Genomic DNA, 20,284 nt, shown 5'->3' on the forward strand with positions numbered 1-20,284 from the left:
AACGCAGCTCGGCGTTTGATTTCCCGCTTCAATTCCACTGGGAGGGCCTTTTCATTGAGCCGTTATCAGTTGACATTTCAGCCCAAACAGCTTTTGTTGGAGGCCGCTCCGCCCGTTATTGTGCAAGGGCGTCCCGCTGCGAGTAATCGAGGCGGCTTATCAATATGAAAGTGCGAATAAATAACGGCCTCGCTAATAATACATGGCGTGGATCGTCATTGATTCGGTGAGACCAGCGCTGGAAGAGTCTTTTGTGATCGGGATTTATCCGCGCGGCTTTTCGCAGAAAACTGCCCTTTGATACTCAAAGCGCATCGGAATAAAATGAATAAATGAAAATCATGAATAATTCTGACTTTTTTTTGGCAGCGACTGTCTTTTACGAGGAAAAGAATGGGGCTGAAACCTTTATCCCGGCTATGAAAAGTTAGCAAAAGCTACCAGAGATGGAATTTTAACTACTTTTACGGCTCTATTCTGGAACATTTTTCCATGAGAGATACTCATTTATCAAAGATTTATTATACGAGTATCGTTTTCTCCAGCAGCATTAATATAAGAAAGCTGGTTCTGGTTCCTCTGAAAGCTGCAGAGGAACCACAGAACAAACATTCACCTTCCTCATTTGTGGCTTTTGGAGTGAACAATCATCCACAGGCAGTTGACACAGAGGTCAGAGGTCAATGCGGCGACCCGCCCGATTGGCTCCTCCAGTTGTGCGGCAACTCCTTAGGAACGCCGGCTGGAATGTGTCGGCCCATCTCGAGCCGGGACCCCGATGACCCGACAACAGAGCGATTGATTTGTGAGCGAGACCAAACCTGCCTGACGGGAAAAAAGTGGGAACAAATGAGGATCGGGTGAACGTTTTTTTTCCCTAATCTGTAACATATTTATCTCCTTTCTTTCCTTTTGTTCACCAATTCAAGGGTGACCGGCCTGACTGCTGAAAACAGAAACCAGAGCAAAGCTTCAGAAGGGCAGTCAAAGACCCCATGACCCGGATTTTGGATGATTTTGCCCCAGCTCGCTCCTCCAGCCCCTCTCAGTTTATAACAATTCTTCTCCAGGAGTCCAACTTTTCACAGAACAGCCTGAGATAATCATCTGAAATTGGGTACTTTGTTTTTCCAAGCCATGGGGAAGAGGTGCTGGCGAGGAAAGACTAGAAGAAGTGCAGACAGCTCGTGGGCTGAAGGGTCCCTAGGTCCTCGCTCAGGCTTGAGGAGAACGGACTCTGATGAAAGTCTGATTGGTCTGGGCAAACATCCTCGTGGGGGATGTCTCTGGACACGGGCAGCAATACTCTCCTCTCTCGTCAGTGGCGAGCGTTCTCAGGTCTGACAAATCATGGCCGGTCTCCAGGTGCCTGGGCTTACCGCCACTCCTAAAACCCGATGAGATAGAGGAGGCCCCGAGGGTTATCTCCACCTCCATCTAAATGCACACTGAAGTTCAGCCCTATTCTTATAAGTACGTTCGTCCCACAGCCGGCTAACTCGCTGGCGGCAAACCACGTCGGCAACCAACAGATGCAGTTTACACGAAAAACAAGCAATTCAGGAAGCGCAGTTTAGCTTCAGTAGATGCTGACTAATTCTAATGAAGTTGTTAAAAACCTGAGGAAGGAATATGCGGACTGGAGGGATTCAGCCACGCGGGATGGGCAACACAAAGCAAGCGCATCGACACCGCGAAGATGCTATCGGTAAGGATTCAATCTGAGAGGAGAGTCTGTTAGAGCTTCATAAAGAAAAAAACTAAAGGAACCAGCCGTGGATCGCTCCGAGGAGGCTGGGATGCCGCGTGACCTGTGTGGGTATCTTCCTGTAGGCTCTGGGTTTAGGGTTAGGGGTGTCAAAAGTCTAGAACATTCTGGAAAGCATTCAAATTCTGTTATGATTAGGCTGGGAAGATGGATACTGGGTAAGAAAACGGGTAAATTCTTGGGATACAGCGAGAACCAGAGGTGGTGCACGGGCTCGACAGGCAGAGGCCCCCAAACGTCCTTTATTTAACCCAGAACCGCTGTGACTGCGGAGCCCGGCCGTCCGGCCTGAACCCCGGCGTTATCTCACAGTGGCCACAAACACCAATCTGCCCTCGACAGAGCAGATAAAAGCTCGGAAGCCAGTAATTGCTTTAGACCCACAGGAGGGCCGCTTCGGAAATAAGTGGAAATTTTGCAGCCTTTTTTTTTTTTATGCCATGGCCTCCTGTTTATGCAGGCGGGACGACCCAAGAGTCGGGACTGATGGCCTCTTGCCAATCAATATTGAGTGCGTCAGCGCTGAGAGGTCTCTGGGTGGGTCGTGCGCGCGATCCCACCACCGAGAGGAGCGAGATCGGTCCGCGAGGCTTTCCTTAAGCCTCATCGAGGTTATTTTTCTTGGGGGTTCGTTTGAAATCCAACAATCCTTAAATTAGGTAAAGAGATGATTTTGCTGAACTCAATACTTCTTGGCTTCCACAGCTGCGATGCTAACATGATGGGCCTCGTAGCTCTGAGCCCATCGGAGCTCTGAGCCCATAGCCTTTAACGATTCCGAGCCTATCTCAAAAGGAATTTCCCCTCCTCCCCTCTTTTTCCATTACTATCACTTTATTCCTGTACCAACCCAACAGCGGAATCTTATTGAACCGCAACATTTTCCATGAATCTCTCTCTTCCCAGTGCGCCTCCACCCTGATTCCCCATTAAACTGGACAGGAAAGGCATGGGGGCATGGGAGTGGGAATCAGCAGCCACACTCTCTTTGGACTTGGAGGCAAGTCGAGGCCGGATCTCTGCTCGGGAGGTTTGAGGACGGCTGGGGGGGGGGGGGGCATCTACTCTGACAGATATCTAATATACACAGCTGATGCCTCAGACTGGCAATTCTAATAACATCATCTGTGCTGGCAGATCTCATATTTATTATCCGATATGTCCGACGGGAGGAGGAGGGAAAGATCAGCACAGCCGGCAACAACAACGGCCGTGTCAAGAGTTCCAGAGGATATTTGTGGAACTCGGGGGAACGCTAGGAGAGACGACGAAAATGACTCGGCATTAATTATTGAGATCCTCTCTGTTTAAGACACGGTTGAAAGTCCCAGAAAAGCACCGTTCTTTCGGAAAACCTGTCAGCATCTTCAGTTTTGAGAGGCGTCGTCAAATTAAACGGCCACATCAGGAACGAGACTGAGAAATTACCCCTCCGACGCAGCCAACAGGGAGACTTAACAGCGTTCCGGCATGCCTCGCCTCAATTTTACATTAAATGGAATAGCTTCGCTGAGATTCGGGAACGTCACTGGGCCCATTTCCTCACGAGCTTTCCTTCACATTTCACTGCAAAAAAGGCTTTATTGAAAAATTAAAGCAGGAGTGCCGAACTTTAACACGTAAAAGAGCATCTGTTCCTCTCAAGCTCTCGCCAAACTCGTTCAGCGGAGGTAAATCTCCCCGTGCTCCGCAGCAACGCCAACGTTCCCACAGATGGAGGGGTTTAGGTGAACCAGGAAGCCACCGGGAGCTGCACCACCTGGAGAATTAAGTGCCCTTCTGAGGCATCAGACACAGAAACTCCGCCCTCAAAGGAGGTTTGCAGTAACCGTTCCTGGAAGATTCCGCATGCAGGCGGAGCGGTGCCACTCATCTCACTAAACTCCATGTTTCCCGCTGGTCGTGACCCACTTCCGTGAAAGGAGTCGCGTACAGTGACACTACGGGATGGCCTCCCTATGAAAGTGAGGCCTTCTCATCCCTCTGACACAGTGGCCGATCTCTGAGGCGGATTGATGACGCTAGCATGAGCAGCGGCGCTCCTGTTTGCGGTATTCCGAACTGTGTCAGGAAAAGGTCCGGCGGCGCTCCTCGCATTCCAATCGCTCGGCCATTATCTGCATAAAAGGACGGCGTCTACTTTGACCCCACTCACCCCCCCAAGCTGAATGAGACAGAAATACCCATCACCCCACCCCACCCCATCCCAACCCCCACCCCCGGAGCCGCACGCTTCCACGGCCTGTGCACGGAGCTGCGCACATGACAATTCCGACTGAATCATCAAGAAAATTAGGTCAGAGGAAACTAATGCGATTCCGTGAACGGATGAAGATCGTTTTACTACGTTCAACTGAAATTAAAGATGATGCAGATTTAATGCGCACGGACGATAAATGGCGGGGAAATGATGTCGGGATGAGCCCGATGAAGACGGCAGCAACACTGGAGTTTATTTAAAACATTCATTTCCTCGATGGGCGAGAAAAATCAGCCCTTTCCCGTTCATCACACATTCCTAATGTAGCTTCTTTAGCGTACGAGGTACTTGCCTCCTCCGAGCTACAGCCGGATGGGAAAGGGCACGTTTTCTCGGAGTGACGCAGAGGAATGTCTTCCTGTTCACTCCGACCCTGCAAATCATTACTCAGATTGGAGCACAGCTCGGTGAGCCCAGCCTCCGACCACGCACCGATGCTCGCCGCAAATGGCAGCGATAAGTCAGCGCATCCGAGCCATTTCCTGGCACTTCCCGTAACGATTCCTAAAAAAAGCCTGAAAGCGTGAAGGAAGAACCCGGAGTGAGCGGCAGAGCGAAGCCAGATGACGACGGCCGTTAGCGCCTATATTAACGACGGATGCCACGTATACGATGTTTTTTAGCCAAAGAACGACCCCGACTTAAAGCAGCTCCTTCAACGACCCTCAACGGCTGTCGGACACCAAAACGCTCCGAACAAATCGTCCAAATTAAGAGTTTACAAGATAAAAACACCAAGGTTCCAAAGTTTGTATCCGTCACGACCGCCACAGAGACGCGTCGCACACCACCCAAAAAACTTAGTTCCATACAAAACATAAAACTAAATAAATAAATATCAGTAGATATCGGGTATCGGTTAATTTCTCATTTTAAGTATCGGAATCGCATCGGCCCAGAATTTCACAACGCATCTCTAAAAAGTAGCATTAGCAGGAAAACAAAGCAATTCCCGAGGAAAGAAAAATATTTTTCTTTGAATGAGTTCATCTTTATCTGACTAAGCTAAAAGGCTAAAGCCACAACCGGCTACGAAGCTGCTTTTACAATTTGCTGAATTCCACTGAGATCCTGTTTATTTAGCACCTGACGTCTGGAGTTTTTCCAGTGTTTTTTTTTTTTGGAATAATTAATTTTCTCAACTCGGATTATGTTTTTCCCTCCGGCCCAAAGGAGGAGCGGAGCGGGCGAACTGGGAGCTCCCCAGTCCATTTACACTTGTTCTGGCAGGAATTGTTCCTCATCACGGACACGACAATGACGGAATACAGTTCTGGAGATGAGAATTCTGGTCCCTGTAGTCACACTTTAATGGAAAAAAGATGTCCATTTCGTGTCGGCCTTTTTTTCCATGTTGATAAATCTGCTCGGGATTACACATTAGAGCGTCGGAGCAGCTGTAAATCACGACTGGACGCTTGTGAGACTTCACCTCTCCTGATAAATATGCTGGGAGTTTTTCTTTTTTACTGCAAAACTATGACATCAAAGGCCCACGTGTCTGTCGCCGGATCCCCTGGAATGTGATTTTTCCATGCAAGCAGTCAAAGTGAGTCCGAAACTCCGAAGATTCCGAGCCAGGAACGACCTGTACGTGGTTTTTTGGGGGGGTTGTTTTGAAGGGAATGAGTGGGGGCAACTCTGGGGCCGCTTTGCCGAAGTCGTTCCCATTTCTGATGGAAATCGAAACCAGATGAGGAATAACGAGCTGCATATTTCTGTTGCCATGACATCAGGAGGTGTTTATGCGTGTTTTATGAACGGTCATAGCGGCTTCGCCGCGCTGCCAATATTCTCCCGCGTTAATTGCTTTTTTTCCCTTCTTCACGTCGGAATGCGCCTCTCCGTCCGCTCGTCCTGCCAACGCCGCACAGCTGCAATCACAGCGCACAAGGTGCGCATGCCAAAGTGGAAGTCTGGCTTCATTCACATGGGGCACGTGCGCCTCACACCGCACCGGCGGCGTGACCCGCACGTTAAACACGCCGCTCCGGAACTCGGCTCACGTTCCGCGCTAAATCATCGTGTGGGAGGCGTGAACGCACATCTGCGCACGGTGCAGAACAACTGTCGGGCACGACTGGGCGCCGGAGACGCGGGGCCGTGAAAAACGCGCATCCGCGACACCCACATTCCCAGATCCAGACCCGCAGCTTAGCCGAGATCCATCCCGCTGCTGCCGCCGCCATTTCCAGGCTTCTAAAGCCTCCTTCTGCCCCACGTTGTCCCCGCTGACATCATCACCTCCTCTCCTGAGTCTTCTGCCAAAGAGTCCGACTCAAACCCGAGCGTCAGACAAGTGGAAATTATTCCTCCTTAATATTCATGGATTCCGACGCTCCGGTTCCGGTTTGGAAGTAAGACACATCTGACGTGCCTGTGGAGCATCCAGATCGTGCCGCCGCGGCTCCTCGTCACGGCCGAGCTCTAACGTCCCGAGGGTCTCCTAACGGAGTGAAGCGCATTGATCTGTTTTCCTTTGGAAAAAGGAGAGAAATATTGGGTGAGGAAGCATGACGGGGAGCTGGAAACGGGAAAAAAAAATCACTTCTGCGGCGTCGCCCTGGGTCAAACGCTCATTAAGCACAGTTGGGTTCACATGGTTTTGCCCCGTTTCTTCATCACAAACACATCTTCAGGAGGTCAAAGGGCGTCCAGGCGGAGCCACGAACTTCCTGCGTCGCTCCACCTCACGGGAATCGGCCTCCCTGCCAGGTTGTCGATGCGGGCGGCAGGTGAAACGCGATCGGCCCCCGTTTGCTGGAAAGATAAACTGCTGCTGCGAACGCAAACCCACCCGGCGAAAATGGATTAAATTAGTCAGATATGACGGGAATTAATAATCCCGGAGAAAACCGCTTCATCCAAATCAAACTGGAATCGCTTTAAAAGCGAGTCGAACGCGTTTAAAATGTGTCGATACCAGAAAAATATCATCACTTTGGGAGATTAAAAGTCCAAGCACCGGATTTATTAGGAGGCCGAAAAACGGAATTCCAGATAAAGATTTTGGGCAGATGTGGAAATGAAAGGAAACGTTCCGACTTTTAAACATCAAAACTGAAGCATTTGTGAAGCCCGGGAGTGAAACGGCAGGATGAGGAACCAGAGAAGAAGAGGAGGGTCACCATAAAGAGTGGGAGCGGACATACAACGTTCCCTCTGGGATACGGAACGACGGCGGCAGAGTCTCTGAAAATAACCGCTCAGGTGAGGGCCCGCAGGGAGGCGTGCTGCCGCAACCGAGGCTCCCGGACGCAACAAAGACGGAAGACAGGAAAAGTTTAGGGACGATCAAAGTCTCCCGTCGTGTTTGTGAACGCGCGGCGAAGACAGGCCATTTTTCAAACGGGATGATGGCCGCGCATAAATTATGCAAACTGTTGTCCTTGCGCCAAGCGGTGCATCCGGTGAATGATAATTCCAGGAGGGAGCGGGGGTCCGGGGACACGGAACACCGGGATATCCGGAACGCGAGGATGGGCGTGACGGCATGGATCCGAGCGCCGACCTCTCAATCTAAATTCCCGGCGTCCTGATTCACTGTTGGGAATGCCGGCGCCCAACGCTCCGACCAGATGTTTACGCTTAAAAATAAAGGTGTAAACAAGAGACAAGCGAGGTGTCGCCGCGGCAACGGACGCCAATCGTGACGTTTTAATTCCGACAAGTCGGAGGCGCGAGGGATCTACGTTTGGGACCCTCCCACGAAATCTCCCATCAGCCACTGCAGCGAAGAGCAAATGAAGCCGGCGAAGACATTAAAATGGAGGCTTTTGTCTCCTTTGTCTGATTCGGCTGGCGTTCCGTCGGGTGGGCGACGGGGGAAATGCTTGATTGATTTATGGAAAGTCTTTCTGTGCGTGTGACATTTATGAGTCTGGCGTATCAATAATCGTTCCGACAGCAACGAGGAGCGCGGCAGCGTTCCCGACGGAGCGCCGAAACTGCATCAGGCAGGATTTAATTACGGAAACAAGAGGATTCTGGAAAGGATATGTTAAAATAATAATAATGCTATTCAAAGAAAAGAGAGATCTCACTCTCACACGCACACACACTCTCACACGCACACACACACACACACACACACACACACACACACACACACACACACACACACACTCCTGCCTGCATCTGCTCGTCAGCCGGCCTGTTGGAACCTGTCACATGCCTGGCAGCTTCTGCAACTTGGGCAGATGGTGCAGCACAATTAAGTCCAGCAAATCTCTCAATCAATCTCGCCGCTGTCGCACTGAGCGCCCGCCGCCGTACTCGCGGCGCCGGCACGTCCGTCCGACGTCCTGCCGTGGACCCGCTACCCCTGCGAAGGATTTTGCGAGTCGCGCCCTCTCTGGGAGAACTGCGTTCTCCGTTCGGGACCGTGCGAGTCTTGGCTCGAGCTGCAGATTATTCCGGAGACAACAGACAAGTGTTTCATTCACACCCAATTACTGTAAAAGGGAATTTTCTGGCCCCGAATTCACCCGAGAGCACAATGGGAGCGCCGCGGAGGAACCAGATATCCCGGCCGTTTCCCCATCCCGCCCCACGTTCCTCACACAAAAGAGGAGAAAAGTGATCCTCTGCTCTCAAGCACAAGGCCCGGGCCGTTAGCGAGGGCTTGCTAGCATGGACCGAGGCGCTCCCGGAGACGGGCCGGCGTGTGCCGGGCCCAGCATCGGCCCCGAGGACAGCGGTTTGTCCGGGGGCCCCTCAGAGGGCAGGAGGGGCAGGTGTGAGTGAAGCGGGAGGGTGTCCACACATTTAAGAGGGTTTAATCGCGCTGAAAGAGGTGGTTTTTCACCTGCTGCGTGTAATTAAAGAAATAAATCCACAGTTTCCTGCAGGAACCAGCCAAACACGCAACAGCCGGCCAGATGCCACCTTTGGACTGTACCCCCCCCCACATGTGACAGGAAGATGATGACTGCCGGGCGGCGTTTCAGAACGGAGCGTACTGGGCTGTTCTCTGCCAGCACGGGGTGTGTGTGTGTGTCTGAGTGTGTGTGTGTGTGTTGGGGGGAATAAAGCTACAATTGCTGAGAATATTCTAATTAGTCTGAGCTGCATCTCTGGATTACACAACAGGTCACATGACCACGGCAAATCTGTTGTCTCCAGCGAGGGAAGGCAGGCTCGCGCCTGTGACTGGGCGAATATTAGAGAGTTTCCAGTTAAACTGGGAGGGAAACGGCGTGTGTAATTATAAAGGCGACACAAGTTCAGGCGCTTTAATGGAATCGCCGCCGCCGGTGCAGAGGACTTCCTCCTCTTCAGCGCTCGGTCAACGTCATTTCCAGGTGTTCATTATTCCAGGCCCCGAGGGTCACGCCCCGTTGTAATAACTAATTAACTGTCCAGAACAGAGATGGCGGCGGGGCGGCGACCCCGGCTGGCGGGCAGGACCGGCGGACGCCTCGCAGCGTTACTGTTGGAGAGCGAGTTTCCACTTCTGCTGCGTCATGGAAGAACCGGGATGAGCTTCTTCCTTTGTAGAAGCTCTCCAAAGTGGACTCACCTGGAGATTTCAGGGCTTTCGGGGGAACCATTGTTGAAAATTCCAGGAAGATTTCCGTTTATTTTGCCGGTGCCACCCTGCCGTCAACTGGGATTAAAACGTTGGGGCCAAATCCAACAAAGGAAAGCGGCTCCAACGCTCGGCTAATCTGGGCGAGGCCAACGCTGGTATGTTAGACGCCATCTCCTGCTCACTCCCGTGTGCACACACATTTGGGAATTTGCCGTCACCGGTTGGGAATACAAAAGCGGCAGGTGACTAAAATGTCTGTGTTTGCTTTGGAGAGAGTGGGCGTGGCCCCCGAGTTAGGACACGGGCCACCTGCGGGCTGGGAAATGTGCGTTCTTGGGTGGGAATGAGAGGATTCTGATGAATGAACAAGACAGACATGAGTAACCCAGACCAATATAGTGCTTATCTGGGAGCTTATGTTGCACAAAGGAGGCAGATAAGCTCAGACATGCCATGAGGGGATGGAAAAACGAGTGGAAATGAAGCTTGGGAGCGTGTGGGGGGGGTTGGTTTGAAGGTAATGTACCCGGGTCGAGATCTACCGCGGGGCAGTGGGTTGCGACAGCGCCTCGGTGCTTTGAATCACCGGAGAACAGTTAACCATTGACTAGAGGGGACTAGTCAAGCTGCGCGGAGCAGGATCCGTGTCTTATCCCATCCCAGATACCACAGCAACAAAGAATGAGCTCGTTATTACGGCCCCCGCCTGCCCCGAGCAGCGACTGCAACGCTAATCGATGAAAAAGAAGCATTGTGCTTGTTGGGCGAGGGCAGGTGATAGCGGCGAGCATTAGCCTGCACGTGTCCATTTCAGATAAGACCGGCATGTTTATGAGGCCGATCTGTCCGGGAGCAGCAGGCGGAGCACCAGGACGACTGGGGGGGGGGGGGGTCCTGCTGAGGGGACCCCCACGTTCCTGGGGTGCCCTTAAACAGGCTCATGCTAACTCAAATGTACGTTTGTTTCTCCGTAGCTCATTTCAGGCCCAAACTCTGAACAGAAACGGATCTAAAGTTTTGGAGACACTCGTGTCCCGATCCATAATTTAGGAACACAGAATTGTCCCCACCAATCTCTGGGTCTTTCCAGCCAGAGTTTAAATATTTAGCTCTGCTCTGGGCCTGAATACTGAGCGGAGACATCAGTCCATCCGGGTTCATCTTGAATCAACCTCTGACAGCGCGTCTGAACTCCAAACCTCTGATTGGCGTCCCAGAAAGAAAAAAAAAAGGATCACCGCTCCGTCTGAGCACTTCACAGGAGCCCAGAAGGGACAAAACTGAACTTCACTTTTCAAGTGCTTTCATTCCCATCCCCGGTGTCTATTACGCCATCATCCACGGCACTGGGAAACAAATCCCATTGACTTGCTTCCTATTTAATTATTCCTCTTGAAAATCCTCGCAGCTCTCGTCTCTCCGAGCCCGAGAGGCGCGAGGCGGGAAAAAAAACTAATTGCTTAACCCATTTAAAAGAGCTCTACCTATTGGACAATTGCATTTGCTTCCAGCTCGCGACGTTCCATTGAGGAGAAGCCGCCTCCGACGGTTATTTCATTTAAACCCGGACAAACGTGGCACTTCAGACAATGGATGGTTCTGCTGAGCTAAAGTAATTCCCTAAATACGGCGTGACAGGTGAGCCCGATTCATCGTGTGGAAAGTGCTGCCAGTCGAGGGGGGGAAAGTTGGGTGAGGAGCGAAAGACGGAGAGATTGGAAGGGAAGGAATGAGGCGAGGGGCAGGAGGGGCGGGGGGGCAGGGGGGCAGGAGGGGCTGGTTTCCATCTCCAAACCAAACCCGGCCTCCAGTTAGGCTCCCGCGCTGGTGGCCAGGAGCGGCGTTCATCATAGGGCCGCAGGAGTCTATATATTGATTAAACCATCCATCAGTTAAGCTCTACAAGACATTATTTCTAATTAAAAACTAAGTCATAAATGCTGCAGCTTTACTGCCAGGCCGTAAATAAGCTTCAAGAGATGCCGGAAACCCATGCTGTAAAAAGGACAGACTGGCGGCGCCACCTTTGGGTCCGTCTCCCGGCTTTGTCCCACGCAAATGGTCGTTTTCCGTGTCCGTGCTCCGGGGAAGACGGCTGCTTTCGTACAGCGGCAAATGTGCAAATCTCTTCTTCACAACGCAGAAGGAGCGATCGGCCATGAGAGGGACGCACGGTGAGGCGGCGAGACGAGGCTCCTCCCCCGCCCACCACGCAGGACCTGCTGATAGAGGCTGCTAGCGCCCCTCCGGCTAGCGTAGCGGAGGACTCTTTACGCTTGACAACTTGTGATTGCCTCAGCGTGCGCCGCCACCGCTCCCCTGACAGCCGGCTGCAACGTGTTGATGGACACGGGGGGGACGTCTGATTTAGCAGGTGAAAGGGGGAGGAGAAAATGGAGCGAAGGAATAAAAGAAAACTCACTTGGCGGCTCCAGAGCCTCTGCTGACAACAAAACAAAGCGTGTGCAGTCATTAGTCATCCAACTCCGTTTCCCTGCTCTCTCTGGAGCTGCTTCACAATCACCCCCAACCCCCTATTTTTCCCAGAATGCCAGCCTTTCCCGGTCACACGTGCACTTCCTGACCTCGGCTTGACAGAAAGGCTCGGGAGATGAACACGTTAGCCGCTAACCAGTAACTCTGGTAAATGAGACCTGGTAAAAGACAAAAAGAAGAGAGGATCCTCTTCTGGGAGAAGCAGGAACTAATGAGGAATCTAAAAAGGATGAGATGGAGTGATGCTCTATAAAAAGATGAGCCGTAATCTTCCTCTCCACCCTCCTCTCCTCCTAATGTCCTAAGAGATCTTGGCTCCACAGCTAAGTCTGCTGCCTCCGCACATCAAACGGGGCTGATTAGAGCCGCGCACCTTTGCAGGAGCTCCAGCTCCGGACGAGGAGCGGAGCTCCGGTTCAAAGGAGGATTTTAAAAATACAGACAAAAAAATTAAAAAAAGAAGCACTTCTAGTGAGCGGACATCTGGTCCTGAACAGCTCCAGTGGTGACCTCCACTCATCAGGAAACCTTTAGATCTTTTCTACTCTGCTGTCGAACCAGATAATGAGAGCGAGGCCTCAGTGGTGCAGGAGCTAACTCCCATCAACGGATCATACTGTTCATTTATATCAGTATCAATGGCCACAGTGTGGAGGGAGACGGGGGAGGAGACGGGGGAGGAAGATCAGGGAGCTGCTGTGTGGTCTCTCCTGTATTTGATTAAAGCGCCAGAGCTGTCGGGGGGGTGCAGGTAGAAGGTCAGCACGCCGCCCACATGAAGAGACACTTGTGTCTGGTATCCTTATCGGACCAAAATAGCCTCAACCAAATTCACCGGTCGTTTACCGCCCTGGATTCAGACCGGGGGCGGGGGTGCTGTGAAGATGCTGCCGCTACCAATCAGGGCCGGTGAGGCGCGGCCCCCACGCTGACAGGACGCACGGCGGCGGGTGATACCATTGTGAGTTTGAGCGTGGGAGACTCGGATGATTGGCGGCTGTTCTGATAGCTCCTCTGCCTGCCAACGCTAACGTGAACATATATTTCACCACAACGTACGACAGCGACACGGTGACCATCAGAGCACAGCTAATGTTAGCGAACGGAAGCTAACGGTCATCGTTAGCGAGAGCAAATCCACAAAGAAACCTGCAGTCCAACTATTTCCGATGCGACACTGGGACAAAATGGCTGCCCTGTGATCGCTAAACACTGAAAGAAGAGGTGCTTCCCTGGGCTATATTTACCCTACCTTACAAAATTAGCCATTTAGAACGGTTCTGGTGCATTGTCCGAGCAGCTTTCGGACCCGCTGGGAGATTAGTGCCGGTTGCTGCTGCCGAGCCATCCAACAAAGGCTAACTTATCCCGAGGAAATTTCTGGCTACCTAAGAGGAAAGGCTGGCTGAAAAACACCCTTTCGATTTTTAAATTAAAAGCAGGCTAAATTGATTTTGACAGCAGCGCGAACGCTTGTTGATCCGCACAATTTTGAAAGTAGCATGAAAAGGCGATCGAGCGTTTATTGAAGAGAAGCGATAAAGCTCGAATGAAAGAAGACGGAAGGTTGGGAGCGTTCAATCAAACACCACATTAAGTGAGAGCGAGTGTTCCTCACATGCTAATTAAGCACAAACGGCAAATAAACAAACAAACCTCCCGAAATGTTTGGCAACGAGGCTTATTTTAACGCGAAAAGACGTTTGGCTAAGACGAGACGGCGGGCGACGCCCTCCCTGAGTGGGCCGGACGGGACGAGATGACCACAAACACGTCTGAGCAATTACTTGAATAGAAGGTTGCCGTTGTCAAGACACCGGCAATTTGCTCTGAAGGTCAACAAATTTGTCATTATCAGCCACGCAGGGCATCGAGCTTTGTGTGCCGCGGAAATAATTCGGTCATTTAGAGGGTTCGGGCGTTCTGCCCGTTACCCCGACGCCGATCCGAGTTGTCCCAGCAACAAGCCGATAAACAAAGGACGCGCGGTCAACTTTCTCCTGGTGGAACCCAAACTCAACACCAGCGGCGGTGCTGGTCGAAGGAGTTCCTCCTTTTCCATTCAAACGATCCGCTTTGCATCGCTCGGAAGAGTCCGGCCAACGCCGCGCTGTCACAACAAGCGGCGCGGCGCTAAGATAACAGAACCAAAACCCGGCGCGGGCCGCGTCATCACGGGCCATTATGGTCAAACTCACTTGAATGGCCGATGCTATGGGCAACCGTCCTGGGTATGCAAAGCATTGTGGGTGATTTGCAGAATGTTTACACTCCCCAAAAGCCTTTTAGCATCAAAGCTGGCTCTTGGCTTTGATGGGCAGGTGCGCAGCAGGCGACCCGGGCCGATGCTCCTCGGGAGCACGGCCGCGCAGCACGGCGCCGTGTCGTCGGACACGTGCGCCGACAAACGGGGCCCTTCTCAAACGTTTGCCGCAGCCGCCGCCCGCTGCGCCGTGTTATTCAAATGACGGCGCTCTTCCATTTTCACCTTGCGACTAATGCGGCCGTTCGCCCGCGTCAGCAACACTTTATGTCCTTCCTTTGTGCTGAATATGCAAGTGAGCCGGCAAATTAATCCTAAAAATGGGATTATCCCAGACTAGGTGCGCGCGTACTCGCTGGAATTGGGTTCAAATGCGCTTCCTAATTATTCCCCCGTCACATCGGCCGTCGGGAAGCAGTCGTGAGGAGAATCGGCGTCCCCGAGGGCTTATGGAGAAGGTGATAGGACGCATTCTTCACCGGTGGCGGTTCGTACGACTTAATCTCCTCAAGTGTGATGGCAGAGCATCAACAGGGAAGCGGAGAACAACCCCCCCCCAGCAGAAATGATGCACTGCTGGTGGTGGGGAGTTGTAACTCCACTACGGCCGGAGTAGAGATGGTCGGGGGGGTGCAGAGCTGACGCGTACGTGGGCGCGAGCGAGACAGGTAGAGGAGGAGATGGTGCAGAAGGGGATCAATGGATGGGTGGGGGGGGGCTTTTCCTGGGCAGAGCGAGCCGGTGAGGAGAGTGGGCCCGGTGGACGAGAGCTCTCATGGCTCCTGGATGCGGGAGCCAGATGGGCAATTTGCACGATTAGAGCGAAAATACGATCCGCAACCGAGAATTTAAAACCAAACAGGCTCGTGAAAAAGGAATAAAGATGCCGGAGATCCAACAGATTCCCACTGGAAGAGGAGCAGCTTCATTTTCACCGACACCTGACAACAATCCGCCCTGAAACACCCCGAGTGTTGCGGCCCGATCGAACGATACCGGATCAGACTGGAGTGGACGTGGAACGTGGAACACGATCCCGCCCGTTTGCCGGCTCCGCCCCGCTCCGCTCCGCCCCGCCCCATCCTGTCGGACAGCCTCGGTCACGGGTAGAAGCAACGTTATACCTCTGTGTCGGGTGCGCTCCTCACAAATCCAGCGTATCACATTCCAGGTCATAAAACGACGCCTCTGCCCTGCGAGGAGACAGAAAGAGGAAGCAGGTTAAGGACAAATGGGAGACAGACCGGGAACAATGGACAGCTGTTTAACACGGGCGACGGGAGGGATCAGGAATCCCTCTCCGGAGGTGCAGGACCACAGATGAGGCCGGCTCAGGCCTTATTGAGAGGCATCTTCATAAATTTCCCGGTTGTTGTCCGGCGCTGCTCTCTGTTGTAGCGCCTGTTATTCAGGTCACATCAGCCTCTAATGGCTGATTTATTAAGGCCCTGAAGGGGCTCCGTGATGTGCAGCGGGACAAAGAGTCTGTTTCCAAACTGCACGGACACATCTGCAGTAAATTCCCACCAGGAATTAGCATTTTGATGAACGCCTCGGCCTCACCTCCTTTTCATCGCCCATCTTTTATGACGCGCCGGCGTGCTTTTGTTAGCCTTACGTCAGGAAGCTCTCGCGCTTGTTTTCGCCTCGTGCACAATGGGAACCTTTCGCCACGCCGATATCAGCCCCCGGAAAGGTGAAGTGGCTGCCTTTAATTAAGGCTGAATTAATGAGCGGGGGAACGGCGTTTGTATTCGCCGAAACACCCAAAAGCTTCTTCACTCCCGACGCACGGAAACGCGTCACCTCGCACCTCCCGCTGACACGCTCTTAATTTTTAATTAAATCTCACCTGCATCTACAAAACGTGACGAGCGGCGAGATAAATTAACACCAGCGCTGGCGCTAATCCCGCCGGGCTGCCGCGTGGAGCTGAAAGGTAAATAGCTGCTATTTGCCGTGACCGGTACTGATGTCTGATCAAGAACCCCCCCCCCCCCCCCCCCCCCCCCAACTGTGCAGGGACGCCACAGAAAAAGGGGGAAGCGCTCAATTGCGTCGCCAAACTCCAGAACACGCCGATCCTGGCTCGCCAACAAGCCACGGCGCCGTATCGAATCTGATCTTCATTATGTCTGATCAGCCTCTGGTGGAACAGACACCACAGGTCAAACCCTCTGAACCGGGGTGGGGGGGGGGATCGGGCCACAGAGCATCTGCCAGTCGCTCGGCGAGCCCGAGGAGTGTTTGGAGAGGAGCGCCGCACGCCATATTGCAATAATCCGTCTCACAAAAGGCGGCAGAGAGTTTGCAAAACAAAGAGGCGGCGACGGAGCTTCCCAACCTCCACAACATCCTCCCAGAGGTTTTGGACCGGAGGAGTTAACAACAGCACTTCCAGGCACTCAAAGGACTCTCAAAGACGTGAAGGACGAGGAAGCGGCGCCCTGCGACAAGATGGCTGCCTATTATCTCCAGGTTCTCCTCAGCCGCAGGACCTCAAGAGTGGATTTGACTCGATAATTATCAAACCTTCCCCAGTCAGGAACCATTTATCCAGCCGTGTAGGAAGGAAGAAAAGAGACCCAAACCTGTAGCTCTGAGATTGATCACATGGTGCCGAATCTCCCCTCTGGGCCCACTCTCCTTTCTAAGCTCTTGTTGTTAGAGGGACAGTGCGGGTCAGCTATTGTAGTAGCATTCCGATGGCTAACACGGATAAACGCACGCTCTACGGCACAGCAACAAGAGGAGCCGGTCTTGTTCGCTTCAATTTACAGCCCATTTGAGTCTCCGGACATTAAAGAGGGGTTACAAATACCATAAAGCAGCGTCGCGCGATGAAAGATTCCAGCAGTAACACATTTAGACACTCCGTTAGGACCCTGTCGTCTCCTGGCCGTCGTCTAAATTACCCGCGCAACGCGACCTCGACCCTCCGACTTTTGTCAGCATGAGCTGGAAACAAACCCCAGATTTAGTTTCACACCCTGGAACTGATCAGCGGACCACAGCTGACGTGTAATACCGGGTGTGACGCGACAAAGGTGAGGGGAGCGGCTGAAACAGCTTGGTTTTGGCTCTCCAGAAGCTCGCTGAATTAGCCTAGCAGCTGCTGGTCACCTCGCCCTCTCGGGCGCCACGCTGTTCGACTTTGACAGCTAAAGGTGATGAATAGCACAAGGTCGCGGACTCGGCCGACGGAGGAGAGAACGTGAACAATGCTCGCCCGGCCCCGGGCAAATGTTTGAACACGCTGCAGCCTTTGTGAAACACATTAGCCCCCTTATCGCTAACTCATCAACGTCAAGTCAAAAAAAATAATCAGTCATCAGCATAAAGAGAGAAAAAAAAAAAGAAGCCGGCAGTAAAAGCATTTACCGGCGCAGCGTAGCATGGCCGCCCCGAGCCCGTCAAAGACCGGCTTATTTTACCAGCCGAGTGGAAAATGTGCTGAGAGAGGGGGGGCGGCGATAGCGAGGAAGTCAGCGAGAGTAACGAAGCTATTGTGCCCGGCGCTGACCAAACACCCACGCTACAGCGGCCGCGGCGGCTCGCAACAAAAGCCGTAATCGACAGGCAGGGGCGCCGCGTTAAGTATCCGCTCTCTCACCACACTGTCGCCGAGGTCGGGCCAGATACGGCTAATGAAGGAAAAATACGAGGAATATCCGAGCGTGAGGAGGAGAGCGGGAAACCTCCGGCGACCTCCGCACATCCCTGCGCGGGCTGGTCCTCGTTTGGATAGAAATGTTGCCGTTGTCGGCTGTCAGAGAGGGAAACGAGCTAAAGCTAATGTTAGCTTCCCGCGGCTAAAACAGCACCGCTGAGTTTTAGTCACCCTCTTTCTGCCGCTGCGTGGGATTCTGTCCGGACCCCCCCCAAGACACACACACACACGCACGCACACACACACACACACACACACACACACACACACACACACACACACACACACACACACACACACACACACACACACACACACAGCATCCAAATAAGCCGGGGAGGAAATGAAAACATGTTTATATCAGGTGAACAACCCAAGCCAGTCAGGGAGTCATTGTAAAGGCAGGAAGAGCCCCCCCACAGAGTCAGCAGGCAGCATTTATAATGCCCCCCCCCCCAGGGTCACATTACATTCAGGAAAGCTGATAACAATTGACTGAGGCTGGTGGCAAGTGCAGGGACACGATGTATCCACACGCGTCCGCCGTCCGATTCTTCTGGCTGCTTCCTCTGTTGCCACCCGGCTCGGCCCTCTCCTCTTCTCTCCCTCCCTCTCTCTCTCCTCTCCTCTCCCTCTCTTCTCTCCCTCCCCCTCTCTTCTCTCCCTCTCCTCCCTCTCTCTCTCTTCTCCCTCTCTCCTCTCCCTCTCTCCCTCTCTCTCCTCCCTCTCCTCCCTCTCCTCCTCTCTCCCTCTCTCTCCTCTCTCCTCCTCTCCCTCCCTCTCTCTCTCTTCTCTCTCCCTCTCTCCTCTCCCTCTCTCTCTCTCCTCTCTCCCCCTCTCTCTCCTCTCCCTCCCTCTCTCCTCCCCCTCTCCTCTCTCCTCCCCTCCCTCCCCCTCTCCTCTCTCCTCCTCTCCTCTCCCTCCCTCTCCTCTCTCCCCCCTCTCTATCCCTCTCTCTCCCTCTCTCCTCTTCCTCTCCTCTCCCTCTCTCTCCTCCCCCTCTCCTCCTCTCCTCTCCTCTCCCTCTCTCCCTCCTCTCCCTCTCTCCTCCTCTCCCTCTCTCCTCTCCCTCTCTCCTCTCCCTCTCCTCACCTCCCTCCCCCTCCCCCTCTTTCTCCTCTCCTCTCCTCTCCCTCCCTCTCCTCTCCTCTCCCTCCCCCTCTCCTCTCTCCCTCTCTCCCTCTCTCCTCTTCCCTCTCCTCTCCCTCTCCTCTCCCCCCCTCTCTCTCCCTCTCTCTCTCCTCTCCTCTCTCTCTTCTCTCCTCTCCTCCTCCTCTCCTCCTCTCCTCTCCTCACATCCCTCCCCCTCTCCTCTCTCCTCTCCCCCTCTCTCCTCTCCTCTCCCCTCTCCTCTCCTCTCCTCCCTCTCTCCCTCCCCCTCTTTCTCCTCTCCTCTCCCTCCCTCTCCTCTCCCCCTCTCTCCTCTCCTCTCCCCTCCTCCTCTCCCTCCTCTCCCTCTCCTCTCCTCACATCCCTCCCCCTCTTCTCTCCCTCCCCCTCCTCCTCTCCTCCCTCCATCCTTCCTCTCGCTCCCCCGCTCTGGCAGCAGACCGATGAGAGGCGCCGACGGGGGACGCGGAGCGCAGGAGCCCCCCTAAGACTTCCTGTTACATGTGCTACGATTGGCTTTAATTGGAGAGGGATAAACTGGGATCTGAGCGTGCGGGTGGCGTTCCAGGTGAGGGCCCGGCAGCCATGTTGGTAGACAACATAAGACGGATCCGATGAATGCGATAATGCATTCCGCCAGCGTGGGCCTCAGGAACTTGATTTTTTTTTTCTACGTGGGTGTCTGCGCACTCATGGGTTTGAATATTTATGTAAATAAGGTGTTCTTGCAGCCCTCGGGCCCCAGATTGCTCTGAAGCCAAAACGAGATGTGTGTTACGACGGCGTCTCCGCCGGTCCGCGTTGGAGACAACACTTTAAAGGCTTTGTGTCCACGGCTGCCTGCGCTAAATGCACAGAATGCCTCATCAAAAACAAGCTGTCATAGCTGCCACACATTCACGCCGACATTTTCCCCCTCTCCCGGGAGCCGGCGTGCTGTTTACCTTAGCCGCGGAATATCATTACAGCGATGGCGCTTGTCATACATGCATATTCCTCCCTCAACGACCAACCTTGCTGCGGAACATAAAAGTCAATAGACGGGAAAATTGTGTGGGCGACACTTGTGGGACTCCGCGCGGCTGGTCCTTCAGGAGGGTGTCCGTTCTGGGAATGCACAATCGGCTGTTTAGCATTTTCCTGCGACGCTAACAGCGGGGTCGTAATTACGGCGCCAGCAGCTG

At 53.2% G+C, this 20,284-nt stretch overlaps 1 protein-coding gene across 38 annotated transcripts in view; it reads right to left on the minus strand.

Moving 5' to 3' along the window:
* The window catches only part of LOC130522329 (adhesion G protein-coupled receptor L3-like), a 123,306-nt gene that overhangs the window by 92,746 nt on the left and 10,276 nt on the right, over nucleotides 1–20,284 (minus strand). For 37 of the 38 annotated variants that reach the window (XR_008949596.1, XM_057026579.1, XM_057026583.1 and 34 more), the window contains exon 2: nucleotides 15,445–15,513. The exons of the other annotated variant lie outside the window; for it this stretch is intronic. The gene's annotated coding sequence lies outside the window, so the exon portion shown is untranslated. The remainder of the gene's footprint in view (nucleotides 1–15,444; nucleotides 15,514–20,284) is intronic. 38 annotated transcript variants of the gene reach the window in all.

Source organism: Takifugu flavidus, chromosome 3 (genome assembly GCF_003711565.1).
Source record: "Takifugu flavidus isolate HTHZ2018 chromosome 3, ASM371156v2, whole genome shotgun sequence".
NCBI classification, from domain to species: Eukaryota; Metazoa; Chordata; class Actinopteri; order Tetraodontiformes; family Tetraodontidae; genus Takifugu; species Takifugu flavidus.